Source organism: Glycine max, chromosome 1, assembly GCF_000004515.6.
Source record: "Glycine max cultivar Williams 82 chromosome 1, Glycine_max_v4.0, whole genome shotgun sequence".
In the NCBI taxonomy this organism is placed as follows: Eukaryota; Viridiplantae; Streptophyta; class Magnoliopsida; order Fabales; family Fabaceae; genus Glycine; species Glycine max.
The window spans coordinates 22,319,262-22,333,769 of record NC_016088.4 but is presented as its reverse complement, the minus strand read 5'-3'; the positions used below and the strand labels follow the sequence as shown (position 1 = coordinate 22,333,769).

At 45.3% G+C, this 14,508-nt stretch overlaps 1 non-coding gene across 1 annotated transcript; it reads left to right on the top strand.

Annotated features, from left to right (window-relative positions):
* The first annotated feature begins 13,835 nt into the window (after positions 1-13,835).
* LOC112997825 (small nucleolar RNA R71) lies at positions 13,836-13,942 on the top strand. Its single transcript, XR_003262899.1, has one exon. It is a non-coding gene; the product is annotated as a small nucleolar RNA R71 (small nucleolar RNA).
* The last annotated feature ends 566 nt before the right edge of the window (positions 13,943-14,508 follow it).

Genomic DNA, 14,508 nt, shown 5'->3' with positions numbered 1-14,508 from the left:
AGACTTGCAACTTCTCTATGGATCAAGCTGGTGAGGAAAGGAAGTTGCAACTGAGTGAGTTAGATGAAATCCGCCTAGAAGCCTACGAGAATGCCAAGTTCTACAAAGAAAAGACCAAGAAGTTCCACGATAGCGTGATAGTTAAAAAGGACTTCATGGTTGGGCAAAAAGTGTTATTGTATAATTGTAGGCTTGGACTCATGAGTGGTAAGTTGAGGTCTAAGTGGATTGGTCCTTTTGTTGTTACTAATGTTTTTCCTTATGGTACAGTTGAGATCAAAAGTGACTCCACAAACAAGAGCTTCAAGGTCAACGGACATCGACTTAAGCCATTCCTCACGAACCCTTCTCTAGTGGACGTAGTGGTGGAAGAGACTTCCTTACTCCACCCTACGCTTCCTCCACCATGACTTAGGGAGTTTTTCTTTTCCTATCTCCTTCTTTGCTTTTACTACACTTGTCCGGTTCTATTTGATGATTTAATTGTTTTTAATCTTTTAATTGTGCTACATTGAGGACAATGTGTTGTTTAAGTATGGGGGGGGGGGGGGAGTGTTCTTTGGTTTTGCTAGTTTTGTTGGTTTTGTTAATTTGTTAATGTTGTTAGTTTCGTCGGATTGTTAGTTTAATATTTTGGGTCAATTTTGTGTGCATGTACGACTTTGCATGTTTTTCTTTGAATTATAGGATATGTTCAAGAAATGGGTAATTGTTTTGAAAATAAAAGTTTTTGACATTTTGTGACTTGAAATCCTTGATTCTCCTCTACATGTCATGATAGTTTTGAAAGCTCAATTTGAAAGTGATGAGTTTACCTTTGTGAGAATTTGACCCATCCATCATCATAATCATTTGGTGTGTTTTGCCCCATTGATTACTTGCACAATAGCCTTGGCTTGATTCTTGTTGATGCGTCCTAATTCACATGCATATTTGGAAATGATTGAGGCAATTTTGTTCTTATAAGCTTCTAGCCAAATGGACTTACCTTGAATTAATTCCTTTGATAGCCCTTTTGAGCCTTGTTTCCCTTTCCTTGTTTTGAAGCTCACTACAAGCCTTAATTGAAAAACCATGATATCACCATATCCTTAAGGAATTTTGGAGCTTTGGAATTGTTTTGGGAATAAGTGTGGGGGGGTTTTTGTTTCATTGGATAACTTGTTTTGTTGGCTATACTTCATGATGTATTTTGGGCCATACTTGATGTACATTGTATATTGGTTAAATGTTGGACATGCTGAATTAAATGCTGTTTCTCAAAGGATATAGAGTAAAAAAAAAAAAATTTCGAAAATGAAAAAGAAAAGCAATAAAGTTAAGTGAATAAGATCTTAAATGGCAAAAGAATGATGAGACTCTTGGTTCTACTCTTTATGTTTAAATTTTATCTTTACTTCTTTTTATTTTCTTATTTTTTTCTTATTATGCACTTGTTCCCCATTGCTCCTGTATTCCTTTGGGATTTAGCCACTTATTCCATATTTTTCCATACCTTGTCCTTGGCCCCATTACAACCTTAAAAGACCTTTTGATCCTCATGTGCTTGTGTTTATGGGTTGATTGTCAATTTTAGAATCTTGCCAAGTTTATGTAGTGTTTGTTTACATGGGTGCTTTGAGGGTAAATAGTAGCCTAGACACTTGAGAGATAGAGTGTATATCTTGTGAGGCTTTATCACTTTTCATTCTTGAGCTGATTAACTATTTTGCCATGATTGGGTTGCTCGGATGATTTTCATGAATGTCTTGACTTTTCAGATCTCCTTATGTTAGATGTTACCCATTACTTACATTCCTTGATGTTCATTGAGAAATATGTGAATGTTTTCGTTTGTCTCTCTTTGATACCCTTGGATTTTGTTCTTTGTTTCATTTTGCCCAGGAGTGCAAAAGGCTAAGTATGGGGGGTTTTGATGTGCCATCACTACGCGACCCTCTGATGGCGAGGATGTGTAGTCCTCTGAAGGTGTGGGTACGCGACGCTCTGATGGAGACGACGTGTAGTCCTCTTAAGGTGAGGGCGTGTAGCCCTCTGATTGCGAGGACGTGTAGTCCTCTGAAGGCGAGGGCAAGCAACCCTCTAAAGACGAGGACGTGTAGTCATCTGAAGGCGAGTGCATGCATCCCTCTGAAAGTGAGGGTACACGACCCTATTATGGCGAGGATGTGTAGTCCTCAGAAGGCGAGGGCGTGTAGCCCTCTGAAGGTGAGGACGTGTAGTACTCTAAAGGAGAGAGCGTGAAACCCTCTGAAGTTTAGGACATGTAGTCCTCTAAAAGTGGGAACGTGCAGTCATTTGAAGGTGAGGGCGTGCAGCCCTCTGAAGGTGTAGACGTGTAGCCCTCTGAAGTCGTGGATGTGTAATCCTCTGATGGTGAGGTGTGTAGTCCTCTGAAGGTGAGGATGTGTAGTCCTCTGAAGGCGACGACGAGTGGCCCTCTGAAGGAGAGTACGTGTTGTCCTCTGAAGGTGAGGACATGTAGTCCTCTGAAGGCGAGTATGTGTAGCCCTCTGAAGGCGAGGACGTGTAGCCCTTTGAAGTCGAGGACGTATAGTCCTCTGAAGGCGAGGACGTATAGTCCTCTTAAGGTGAGGACGTGTAGTCTTCTGAAGGCGAGGACGTGAAGTCCTCTGAAGGTGAGGGCGTGTAGCCCTCTGATGGCGAGGACGTGTAGCCCCCTGAAGGTGAAGTCGTGTAGTCCTCTAATGGCAAGGCATGTAGTCCTCTGAAGGCAACGACATGTGGCCCTCTGAAGGCGAGGATGTGTAGTCCTCTGAAGGCGAGGACATGTAGTCCTCTGAAGGCGAGGACGTGTAGGCCTTTGAAGGTGAGGGTACGCGACACTCTGATGGCGAGGATGTGTGGTCCTCTGAAGGTGTGGGTATGTGACCCTCTGATGGCGACGACGTGTAGTCCTCTAAAGGTGAGCACGTATTGCCCTCTGATGGCGAGGACATGTAGTCCTCTGAAGGCGAGGGCGAGTAGCCCTCTAAAGACGAGGACGTGTAGTCATCTAAAGGCGAGTGCGTGTAGGCCTCTGAAGGTAAGGGTACGCGACCCTCTGATGGCGAGGATGTGTAGTCCTCTGAAGGTGTGGGTACGCGACCCTCTGATGGAGACGACGTGTAGTCCTCTTAAGGTGAGGGCGTGTAGCCCTCTGATTGCGAGGACGTGTAGTCCTCTGAAGGCGAGGGCGAGCAACCCTCTAAAGACGAGGACGTGTAGTCATCTGAAGGCGAGTGCATGCATCCCTTTAAAAGTGAGGGTACACGACCCTATTATGGCGAGGATGTGTAGTCCTCAGAAGGCGAGGGCGTGTAGCCCTCTGAAGGTGAGGACGTGTAGTACTCTAAAGGAGAGAGCGTGAAACCCTCTGAAGTTTAGGACGTGTAGTCCTGTAAAAGTGGGAGCGTGCAGTCCTTTGAAGGTGAGGGCTTGCAGCCCTCTGAAGGTGAGGACGTGTAGCCCTGTGAAGTCGTGGATGTGTAGTCCTCTGATGGTGAGGTGTGTAGTCCTCTGAAGATGAGGACGTGTAGTCTTCTGAAGGCGACGACGAGTGGCCCTCTGAAGGAGAGTACATGTAGTCCTCTGAAGGTGAGGACATGTAGTCCTCTGAAGGCGAGGACGTGTAGCCCTTTGAAGTCGAGGACGTGTAGTCCTCTGAAGGCGAGGACGTATAGTCCTCTGAAGGCGAAGACATATAGTCCTCTTAAGGTGAGGACGTGTAGTCTTCTGAAGGCGAGGACGTGAACTCCTCTGAAGGTGAGGGCGTGTAGCCCTCTGATGGCGAGGACGTGTAGCCCTCTGAAGGTGAAGTCGTGTAGTCCTCTAATGGCAAGGCATGTAGTCCTCTGAAGGCAACGACATGTGGCCCTCTAAAGGCGAGGACGTGTAGTCCTTTGAAGGCGAGGACATGTAGTCCTCTGAAGGAGAGGACATGTAGGCCTTTGAAGGTGAGGGTACGCGACACTCTGATGGCGAGGATGTGTAGTCCTCTGAAGTTGTGGGTATGTGACCCTCTGATGGCGAGGGCGTGTGGTCCTCTTAAGGTGAGCACGTGTAGCCCTCTGATGGGGAGGACGTGTAGTCCTCTGAAGGCTAGGGCGAGCTGCCCTCTAAAGACGAGGACGTGTAGTCGTCTGAAGGCGAGTGCGTGCATCCCTCTAAAGGTGAGGGTACGCGTCCCTTTTATGGCGAGGATGTGTAGTCCTCTGATGGTGAGGGCGTGTAGCCCTCTGAAGGTGAGGACGTGAAACCCTCTAAAGTTTAGGACGTGTAGTCATCTGAAAGTGGGAACGTGTAGTCCTCTGAAGGTGAGGACGTGTAGTCCTCTAAAGGTGAGGATGTGCAGTTGTTTGAGGGTGAGGGCATGCAGCCCTCTGAAGGTGAGGACGTGTAGCCCTCTGATGTTGTGGATGTGTAGTCCTCTGAAGTTGAGGATGTGTAGTCCTCTGAAAGTGGGAACGTGTAGTCCTCTGAAGGTGAGGATGTGTAGTCCTCTGAAGGCGAGGGCGTGTAGCCCTCTAAAGGAGAGGACGTGTAGCCCTCTGAAGGTGAGGACGTGTAGTCCTCTGATGGCGAGGTTTGTAGTCCTCTGAAGGTCAGGACGTGTAATCCTCTGAAGGCGACGGCGTGTGGCCCTCTGAAGGCGAGTACATGTAGTCCTCAGAAGTTGAGGATGTGTAGTCCTCTGAAAGCGGGAACGTGTAGTTTTTCTAAAGTCGAGGACGTGTAGTCCTCTGAAGGTGATGTCGTGAAGTCCTCTGAAGGCGAGGACGTATAGTTCTCTGAAGGCGAGGACGTATAGTCCTCTTAAGCCGAGGACGTGTAGTCCTCTGAAGCCGAGGACGTGTAGTCCTCTCAAGGAGAGAGCGTGTAGCCCTCTGAAGGTGAGGCTACACAACCCTCTGATGGCGAGGATGTGTAGTCCACTGAAGGCGAGGGTGTGTAGCCCTCTAAAGGGGAGCGCGTGTAGCCCTCTGAAAGTGAGGACGTGTAATCCTCTGAAGCCGAGGACGTGTAGTCCTCTCAAGGAGACAGCATGTAGCCCTCTGAAGGAGAGGGCGTGTAGCCCTCTGAAGATGAGGACGTATAGTCGTCTGAAGGCGAGGACATGTAGCCCTCTGAAGGCGCGGACGTGTAGCCTTCCGAAGGCGAGGGCTTGCAGCCCTCTGAAGGCGAGGGCGTGCAGCCCTTTGAAGGTGAGGACGTGTAGCCCTCTGAAGGCGAGAGCATGTAGGGCTCTGAAGGAGAGGACGTGTAGTCCTCTGAAGCCGAGGACGTGTAGTCCTCTCAAGGAGAGAGCGTGTAGCCCTCTGAAGGAGAGGGCGTGTAGCCCTCTGAAGGTGAGGACGTATAGTCTTCTGAAGGCGAGGACATGTAGTCCTCTGAAGGCGAGGACGTGTAGCCCTCTGAAGGCGAGGACGTGTAGCCCTCTGAAGTCGAGGACGTGTAGTCCTCTGAAGGCGAGGACGTATAGTCCTCTGAAGGCGAGGACGTATAGTCCTCTCAAGGTGAGGACGTGTAGTCTTCTGAAGGCGAGGACGTGTAGTCCTCTGAAGGTGAGGGCATGAAGCCCTCTGATGGCGAGGACGTGTGGCCCTCTGAAGGTGAAGTCGTGTAGTCCTCTAATGGCGAGGCATGTAGTCCTGTAAAGGCAACGACATGTGGCCCTCTGAAGGCGAGGACGTGTAGTCTTCTGAAGGCGAGGACATGTAGTCCTCTGAAGGCGAGGACATGTAGGCCTTTGAAGGTGAGGGTACGCGACACTCTGATGGCGAGGATGTGTAGTCCTCTGAAAGTGTGGGTATGTGACCCTCTGATGGCGAGGACGTGTAGTCCTCTTAAGGTGAGCACGTGTAGCCCTCTGATGGCGAGGACGTGTAGTCCTCTAAAGGCAAGGGCGAGCAGCCCTCTAAAGACGAGAACGTGTAGTCGTCTGAAGGCGAGTGCGTGCATCCCTCTGAAGGTGAGGATACGCGACCCTGTTATGGCGAGGATGTGTTGTGCTCTGAAGGCGAGGGTGTGTAGCCCTCTAAAGGTGAGGACGTGTAGTACTCTAAAGGAGAGAGCGTGTATCCCTCTAAAGGAGAGGGCGTGAAACCCTCTGAAGTTTAGGACGTGTAGTCCTCTAAAAGTGGGAACGTGTAGTTCTCTGAAGGTGAGGACGTGTAGTCCTTTAAAGGTGAGGATGTGCAGTCCTTTGAAGGTGAGGGCATGCAGCCCTCTGAAGGTGAGGACGTGTAGCCCTCCGAAGTCGTGCATGTGTAGTCCTCTGAAGTTGAGGATGTGTAGTCCTCTGAAAGTCGGAACGTGTAGTCCTCTGAAGGTGATGATGTGTAGTCCTCTGAAGGCGAGGGCGTGTAGCCCTCTAAAGGAGAGGACGTGTAGCCCTCTGAAGTTGAGGACGTGTAGTTCTCTGATGGCGAGGTGTGTAGTCCTCTGAAGGTCAGGACGTGTAGTCCTCTGAAGGCGACGACATGTGGCCCTCTGAAGGCGAGTACGTGTAGCCCTCTAAAGGTGAGGACATGTAGTCCTCTGAAGGCGAGGGCGTGTAGCCCTCTGAAGGAGAGGGCGTGTAGCCCTCTGAAGGTGAGGCTACGCAACCCTCTGATGGCGTGGATGTGTAGTCCTCTGAAGGCGAGGGCATGTAGCCCTCTAAAGGCGAGCGCGTGTAGCCCTCTGAAGGTGAGGACGTGTAGTCCTCTGAAGCCGAGGACGTGTAGTACTCTCAAGGAGAGAGCGTGTAGCCCTCTTAAGGAGAGGGCGTGTAGCCCTCTGAGGTGAGGACGTATAGTCGTCTGAAGGCGAGGTGTGTAGTCCTCTGAAGGTCAGGACGTGTAGTCCTCTGAAGGAGACGGCGTGTGGCCCTCTAAAGGCGAGTACGTGTAGTCTTCTAACGGTGAGGACATGTAGTCCTCTGAAGGCGAGGGTACTAGTACCCAAGGCGAGGGCGTGTAGCCCTCTGAAGGCGAGGACGTGTAGCCCTCCGAAGGCGAGGGCTTGCAGCCCTCTGAAGGCGATGGCGTGCAGCCCTCTGAAGGCGAGGACGTGTGATCGAGGCCGTACCCGAATCAAATAAACATGAAAATGCAGTAACTAGGAAGTGATCCTAGGTCGTTTCCCAACGAGCAGTGACAAGCCAAATGTTCATAATATACTTGCAGTAACAGTAACGGTGGGGGGGGGGGGTTGTTTGTTTTGTGATTAAAGAGCAGAACAAGTAAACTGGAATACGAAACTACTAATATTAAAAACGGGTTGTTTCCTCTGATTCAGAAGCCATTCTCTTATCCTGGGTTATGGAGAATTCGTCCCTAACAATCAACCACTTAATCCAACCCTATTTCAATTTACTAAGCGAAAATCAACTTAGGGTTTTCAATACGTGATTAGGCACCACATACACCAGTTAGCCCTTCGTCCATTAAGCATGAACGCAAGTTAGGCTCAGAGGCAATTAATCGAACACGAAGCGTGCACTGATTAATATTCACGAATTTGGGATACTGGTGAAGGGAGAACTGCCAGGAAACCACATTACAAGCGAAACCTCAAAGAGAGTTGGGCTTCGTCCTCAAAAGGAAACAACACCAGAAAATCTAGCCTTCCATGGATTCAAACAGAAAACGCAATTGAAACATGAACCAGAAACGTAAATGAACGGAAACGTAAATGAACAGAAATGTAAAATGGAATAGAAACGTAAATGAGAGTAGAAGAAGAAGCAAGAACGAAATTGTAATTAGAAGCAGAAAACATAAAATTGCATTACGAACTCAGAAGCAGCAAAACAGAAAAACGAAAAACCCTAAAACAAAACTCTGAATAATGAATAGCATAACAGAATAGAATGCCCTGCACAAATCCCAAGGCAACTATTTAAAAAGAGTCACTCAAAGTCACTAGGCCCTATTACAATACTCTGGCCCAAAACGAAATAAACACTGAACAACATAAAATAAAATTGCGAAATTTCCTAATTAGAAATTAACTAAGATAAGCGCTGCTTTATTTGCCCTCTTCAAGTCCACAACCAAAATCCGGATTAAGCCCAATGTTTCATTAATTCCTGAAATTAGATTAAAAACATCAAATTAGCTAAATGAGCCCAAATAATAAAACTGCCTAATTAGTTGACAATTAAGACCAATCAATAATTAAAATGGTGCAAAAAGGGTTTAGAAAATAGATGAAAATGATGGCACATCAAAACCCCCCATACTTAGCCTTTTGCACTCCTGGGCAAAATGAAACAAAGAACAAAATCCAAGGATATCAGAGGGAGACAAACAAAAACATCAATGGGGCTATTGTGCAAGCAATCAACAAGAATATGCATGTGAATTAGGACGCATCAACAAGAATCAAGCCAAGGCTATTGTGCAAGCAATCAATGGGGCAAAACACACCAAATGATTATAATGATGGATGGCTCAAATTCTCACAAAGGTAAAATCATCACTTTCAAATTGAGCTTTCAAAACTATCATGACATGTAGAGAAGAATCAAGGATTTCAAGTCACAAAATGTCAAGAACTTTTATTTTCAAAACAATTACCCATTTCTTGAACATATCATATAATTCAAAGAAAAACATGCAAAGTCGTACGTGCACACAAAATTGATCCAAAATATTAAACTAAAAATCCGACGAAACTAACAACATTAACAAATTAACACAACTAACAAATTAACAAAACCAACAAAACTAGCAAAACCAAAGAACACTCCCCCCCATACTTAAACAACACATTGTCCTCAATGTAGCACAATTAAAAGATTAAAAATAATTAAATCATCAAAGAGAATCGGACAAGTGTAATATAAGCAAAGAAGGAGATAGGAAAAGAAAAACTCCCTAAGTCATGGTGGAGGAAGAGTAGGGTGGAGTAAGGAAGTCTCTTCCACCACTACGTCCACTAAAGAAGGGTTCGTGAGGAATGGCTAAAGTCGATGTCCGTTGACCTTGAAGCTCTTGTTTGTGGAGTCGCTTTTGATCTCAACTGTACCATAAGGAAAAACATTAGTAACAACAAAAGGACCAATCCACTTAGACCTCAACTTACCACTCATGAGTCCAAGCCTAGAATTATACAATAACACTTTTTGCCCAACCACGAAGTCTTTTTTAACTATCATGCTATCATGGAACTTCTTGGTCTTTTCTTTGTAGAACTTGGCATTCTCGTAGGCTTCTAGGCGGATTTCATCTAACTCACTCAGTTGCAACTTCCTTTCCTCGCCAGCTTGATCCATAGAGAAGTTGCAAGTCTTCACTGCCCAGTATGCTTTGTGCTCAATTTCCACTGGAAGATGACATGCCTTTCCAAAGACAACCCGATAAGGAGACATTCCTATGGGTGCTTTGTAGGCAGTCCGATGTGCCCAGAGAGCATCGTCAAGCCTGGTACTCCAATCTTTCCTGCTTGGCTGCACAATCTTCTCTAGAATTCTCTTGATTTCCCTGTTAGAAATTTCTGCCTGTCCATTAGTCTGGGGGTGGTATGGTGTGGATACTCTGTGTACCACCCCGTACTTTTTAAGCAGGGCATGCATTGTCCTGTTGCAAAAATGGGTTCCTTGATCACTAACAATTGCTTTAGGTACTCCAAACCTGCAAAATAGATTAGACCTGACAAAGTCTGCGACAACTTTAGCATCATTAGTTCTAGTGGGCTTGGCTTCCACCCATTTTGAAACATAATCAACTACAAGGAGAATGTAAACATAACCAAAAGAGACAGGAAAAGGACCCATGAAATCTATACCCCAGACATCAAACACCTCACAGAATAGCATAGGTTGCTGAGGCATTTGTTGTCGCCATGTATGTGTATTTCCTGCTCTCTGACACTGCTCACAAGTGCTGCAGATCATCCACGCATCTTTAAAGATGGTGGGCCAATAAAAACCACAATCAAGCACTTTGCGAGCTGTCCTTTGAACACCCAGATGACCTCCCGGTGCGGAAGAATGACAGAACTGCAGGACTGAGTCAGTCTCATGATCTAGAATGCACCGTCTAATGACCTGATCACTGCACAATTTCCACAAGTAGGGGTCATCCCAAATAAAATGCTTAGCATCACTTTTAATCTTATCTTTTTGGGCCTTAGATGCTAAGGGAGGAAAAACAGAGGCAACTAAATAATTGACAATGTTGGCAAACCAGGGAGTAGAAAGAGAGTCAGAAATACTATACAATATATACAAATGATCATCCGGGAAATCATCCCGAATAGGTGAATCTGCATCAGAGACACGTTCGATCCGACTCAAATGATCAGCAACTAGATTTTGTGCTCCGCTCCTATCACGGATCTCCAAGTCAAACTCTTGGAGCCAGAGCATCCATCGGATCAACCTAGGCTTGGAATCAGCCTTCTTCAACAAGTACTTTAGAGCTGCATGGTCAGTATAAACAATAATGCGAGTACCAAGCAAATAAGATCGAAATTTTTCAAGAGCAAAAACTATGGCTAGAAGCTCTTTCTCAGTAGTAGTATAATTTGCTTGGGCAGCATCTAAAGTCCTAGAAGCATAATATATCACCATGGGCAATTTATCAATTTTCTGAGCAAGGACAGCCCCCAATGCATAATTTGATGCATCACACATAAGCTCAAAAGGGGCTGTCCAATCGGGTGCCTGGATGATGGGGGTGGTAGTCAACGCTCTTTTGAGGCAATCAAAAGCCTCTTTGCATCTGTCATTAAAGTCAAACTCCACCTCCTTTTGCAACAAGTTGGACAGTGGAAGGGCTACTTTGCTAAAATCCCTTATAAAGCGCCTGTAGAATCCTGCATGACCAAGAAAAGATCGCACCTCTCGCACACAAGAGGGGTAAGGCAATTGTGAAATAACAGAAATTTTTGCAGGATCTACTTCAATACCCTTATTGGAAATAATGTGACCTAAAACTATACCTTGCTCAACCATAAAATGACATTTTTCAAAATTTAGAACAAGGTTAGTTTCAATGCATCTATTCAAAACTTTTTCCAAACTATTCAAACAACCATCAAAAGAGGATCCATATACAGTGAAATCATCCATAAACACCTCTATGCAATTTTCTAAAAAATCACTGAAAATACTAATCATGCACCGCTGGAAGGTACCAGGGGCATTGCACAGGCCGAAAGGCATCCTCCTATAAGCAAAAGTGCCGAAGGGGCAGGTGAATGTGGTCTTTTCCTGATCCTCAGGAGCAATAGTAATTTGCATATAACCAGAAAAACCATCAAGGAAACAGTAGTGGGATTTACCTGCCAGGCGTTCAAGCATCTGGTCAATGAATGGCAGGGGAAAATGGTCCTTTTTGGTAACCTGGTTCAGCCTCCTATAGTCAATGCAGACTCTCCAACTGTTCTGCACCCGAGTAGGAATCAACTCCTCCTTCTCATTTCTGATCACTGTGAGGCCAGTCTTTTTCGGGACTACCTGGACGAGACTCAACCATTGGCTGTCGGAGATAGGATAAATGATTCCAGCTTGCAAAAGCTTGGTTATCTCCTTCTTCACTACATCAAGAATCACCGGGTTGAGTCTTCTCTGTGGCTGTCTTACTAGTTTAGCTCCATCCTCTAAATTTATTCGATGCATACATGTGGATGGGCTAATACCAGGAATGTCCGCCAGGGTCCAGCCTATAGCCTTCTTATGCTTCTTGAGAACTGACAACAACTTCTCCTCTTGCTCATCAGCAAGGGAGGCAGATATAATCACTGGAAAACTCTTGCTATCATCCAAGTAAGCGTATTTTAAATTTGATGGCAGAGGCTTCAATTCTGGTGTGGTCGGCTGGACAGTGGTAGAAGGAGATGGTTTCTCAGCCTTTACCTTATAAAGAAAGTCAGAGGTATGTGTACTTCCTGAAACATGGTTAGTCCTATCTGACTCTATAAAATCAATCTCAAGAGGTAAAACACCACCACCAGGCATGCAATCAATATCACTCTCAGATTCACTCTCAGCATCAAATTCAGACATATGATCAAGTACAATTTTAGACTCAATGCATGAAGAGTGAGAGGCATGCAGATTAGAATAAAGATCAGTCATGTATTCATCAACAACATGGTCAATTATTTCAGCACGAAATACAGAAAGATCTTCAGATGGGTATTTCATAGCATCCAGAATATTAAAATGAACAGTTATGTCACCAAATTCCATAGACAGTGTGCCTGCATAAACATCTATCTTAGTTCTAGCAGTTTTCATAAAGGGTCTGCCTTGAATGATGGGAACTGATCCTTGAGAAAATCCATCTTCCATATTCAAAATATAAAAATCAACAGGGAAAATTAGTTCACCAACTCTAACTAAGACATCTTCTATGAAACCAACAGGATAGGCAACACTTCTATTAGCTAAATGAATTACCACATTAGTTGACTGCAAGGGACCTAGAGATAGAGAATTAAAAATCGACAGAGGCATAACACTAACAGAGGCTCCTAAATCTAGCATGGCATTGTCAAACTTACTATTCCCTATAATACAAGGTATGCTGAATGTACCTGGATCTTTGCATTTTTCAGGAATTTGAGGAACAGATTTACCAATCAATGCGGAGACATTTCTGCCCATGCTAATTCGTTCACTTCCTTTAAGCTTCCGCTTATTAGTGCACAACTCCTTCAAGAATTTGGCATATCTTGGAATTTGCTTTATTGCATCCAACAGAGGTATGTTTACCTCTACTTTTCTAAACGTTTCCAAGATCTCTTTCTCTGCCTCTTCCATTTTTTTGTTGGAAACTGCTCTTGGAGGGAATGGAAGAGGGGGAATGTGCTGCTTCTGCAAATCAGAATTACCTGTGGAAGAAGATTCACCTGCACAGAAATTGTTAGGTAGATTTTTGTCATCACCTTTTTCTGGAATAGAGTGAAGTTTGGCAGGTTCATTTGCAGATGAGGAAGGTGCTACGGGTTGAGGTCCTTGACATTGCTTTCCCGACCTCAATGAAATGGCACTGACATTTTTGGGATTTTGGACAGCTTGAGAAGGCAGCTTGTCAGAATTCTGGGACTGTTGTTGATTCAATTGAGTAGCCAATTGTCCCATCTGATTGGTTAAGCTCTAAATGGAGGCTCTAGTCTCTTGCTGAAACTGCATGTTCTGCATAGTCATTTGCCTCACAAGTTCTTCGAGGGAAGGTTGTGGAGGGGCCTCAACTGTTGGCTGTTTCTGGGGTTGTTGCTGTTGTTGGATTGGTGGAGGAATGTATGGTCTGCTTGGGCCAAAAGCATTTTGGAAGGAAGGAGCAGGCTGCTGTTGTTGTTGCTGAGGGCTGGACCATCTGAGGTTAGGGTGATTCCTCCATCCAGGGTTGTATCTGTTGCTGGAAAGGTCATAATTGCTCTGCTGTGGTTGATTTTGCTGCTGAGGTTGAGGAGGTCTATTGTATATATTTGCTGCATAAGCTTCAGGCTGCTCAATTGCTCCAGGTTGCTGCATGGAAGGGCAAAGGTCTGTATGGTGGTCAGCAGAGGAGCACAAACCACAAACCCTTGCGACAGGTACAGATTTCTGATTCAAGGCCAGCTGGGTTACCAAGTTGACCAACGCATCCAGTTTGCCTTCAAGCTTCTTAGTTTCAGATGATGCAGATGGGTTTGTAGCTACCTCATGCACTCCTCTAATGACTATGGCATCATTTCTGGCACTAAACTGCTGGGAGTTGGAGGCCATCTTCTCAATTAAATTTCTGGCTTCAGCAGGAGTCATGTCTCCAAGGGCTCCACCACTGGCAGCATCTATCATACTTCTCTCCATATTACTGAGTCCTTCATAAAAGTATTGGAGAAGAAGCTGTTCTGAAATCTGATGGTGGGGGCAACTGGCACATAGTTTCTTAAATCTCTCCCAGTACTCATACAGGCTCTCTCCACTGAGTTGTCTAATACCTGAGATATCCTTCCTGATGGCTGTGGTCCTGGAAGCAGGGAAATTTTTTTCTAAGAATACTCTCTAAAGGTCATCCCAGCTCGTGATGGACCTTGGAGCAAGGTAATACAGCCAGTCCTTTGCCACTCCCTCTAATGAATGAGGAAAAACCTTCAGAAATATGTGATCCTCTTGGACATCTGGGGGTTTCATGGTGGAGCAGACAATGTGAAATTCTTTCAAATGTTTGTGCGGGTCTTCACCTGCAAGGCCATGAAACTTTGGAAGCAAATGAATCAGTCCAGTCTTAAGAACATATGGGACATCCTCATCAGGGTATTGGATGCACAAGCTTTCATAGGTGAAATCAGGTGCAGCCATTTCCCTTAGAGTTCTCTCACGAGGTGGAGGTTGTGCCATGTTCTCAGAATGTACAAAATCAGAATGCTCAGAATCAGAATGCTCAAAATTATAATGCTCAAGATCAGGATGTTCAAAATCACCAATAACAGAATGCACAGATTCACCAGTTATGGAATGCTCAGAATGATCAAAAGGTATAAAATGATGCCTAACTAATCTATGAAATGTCCTATCTATCTCAGGAT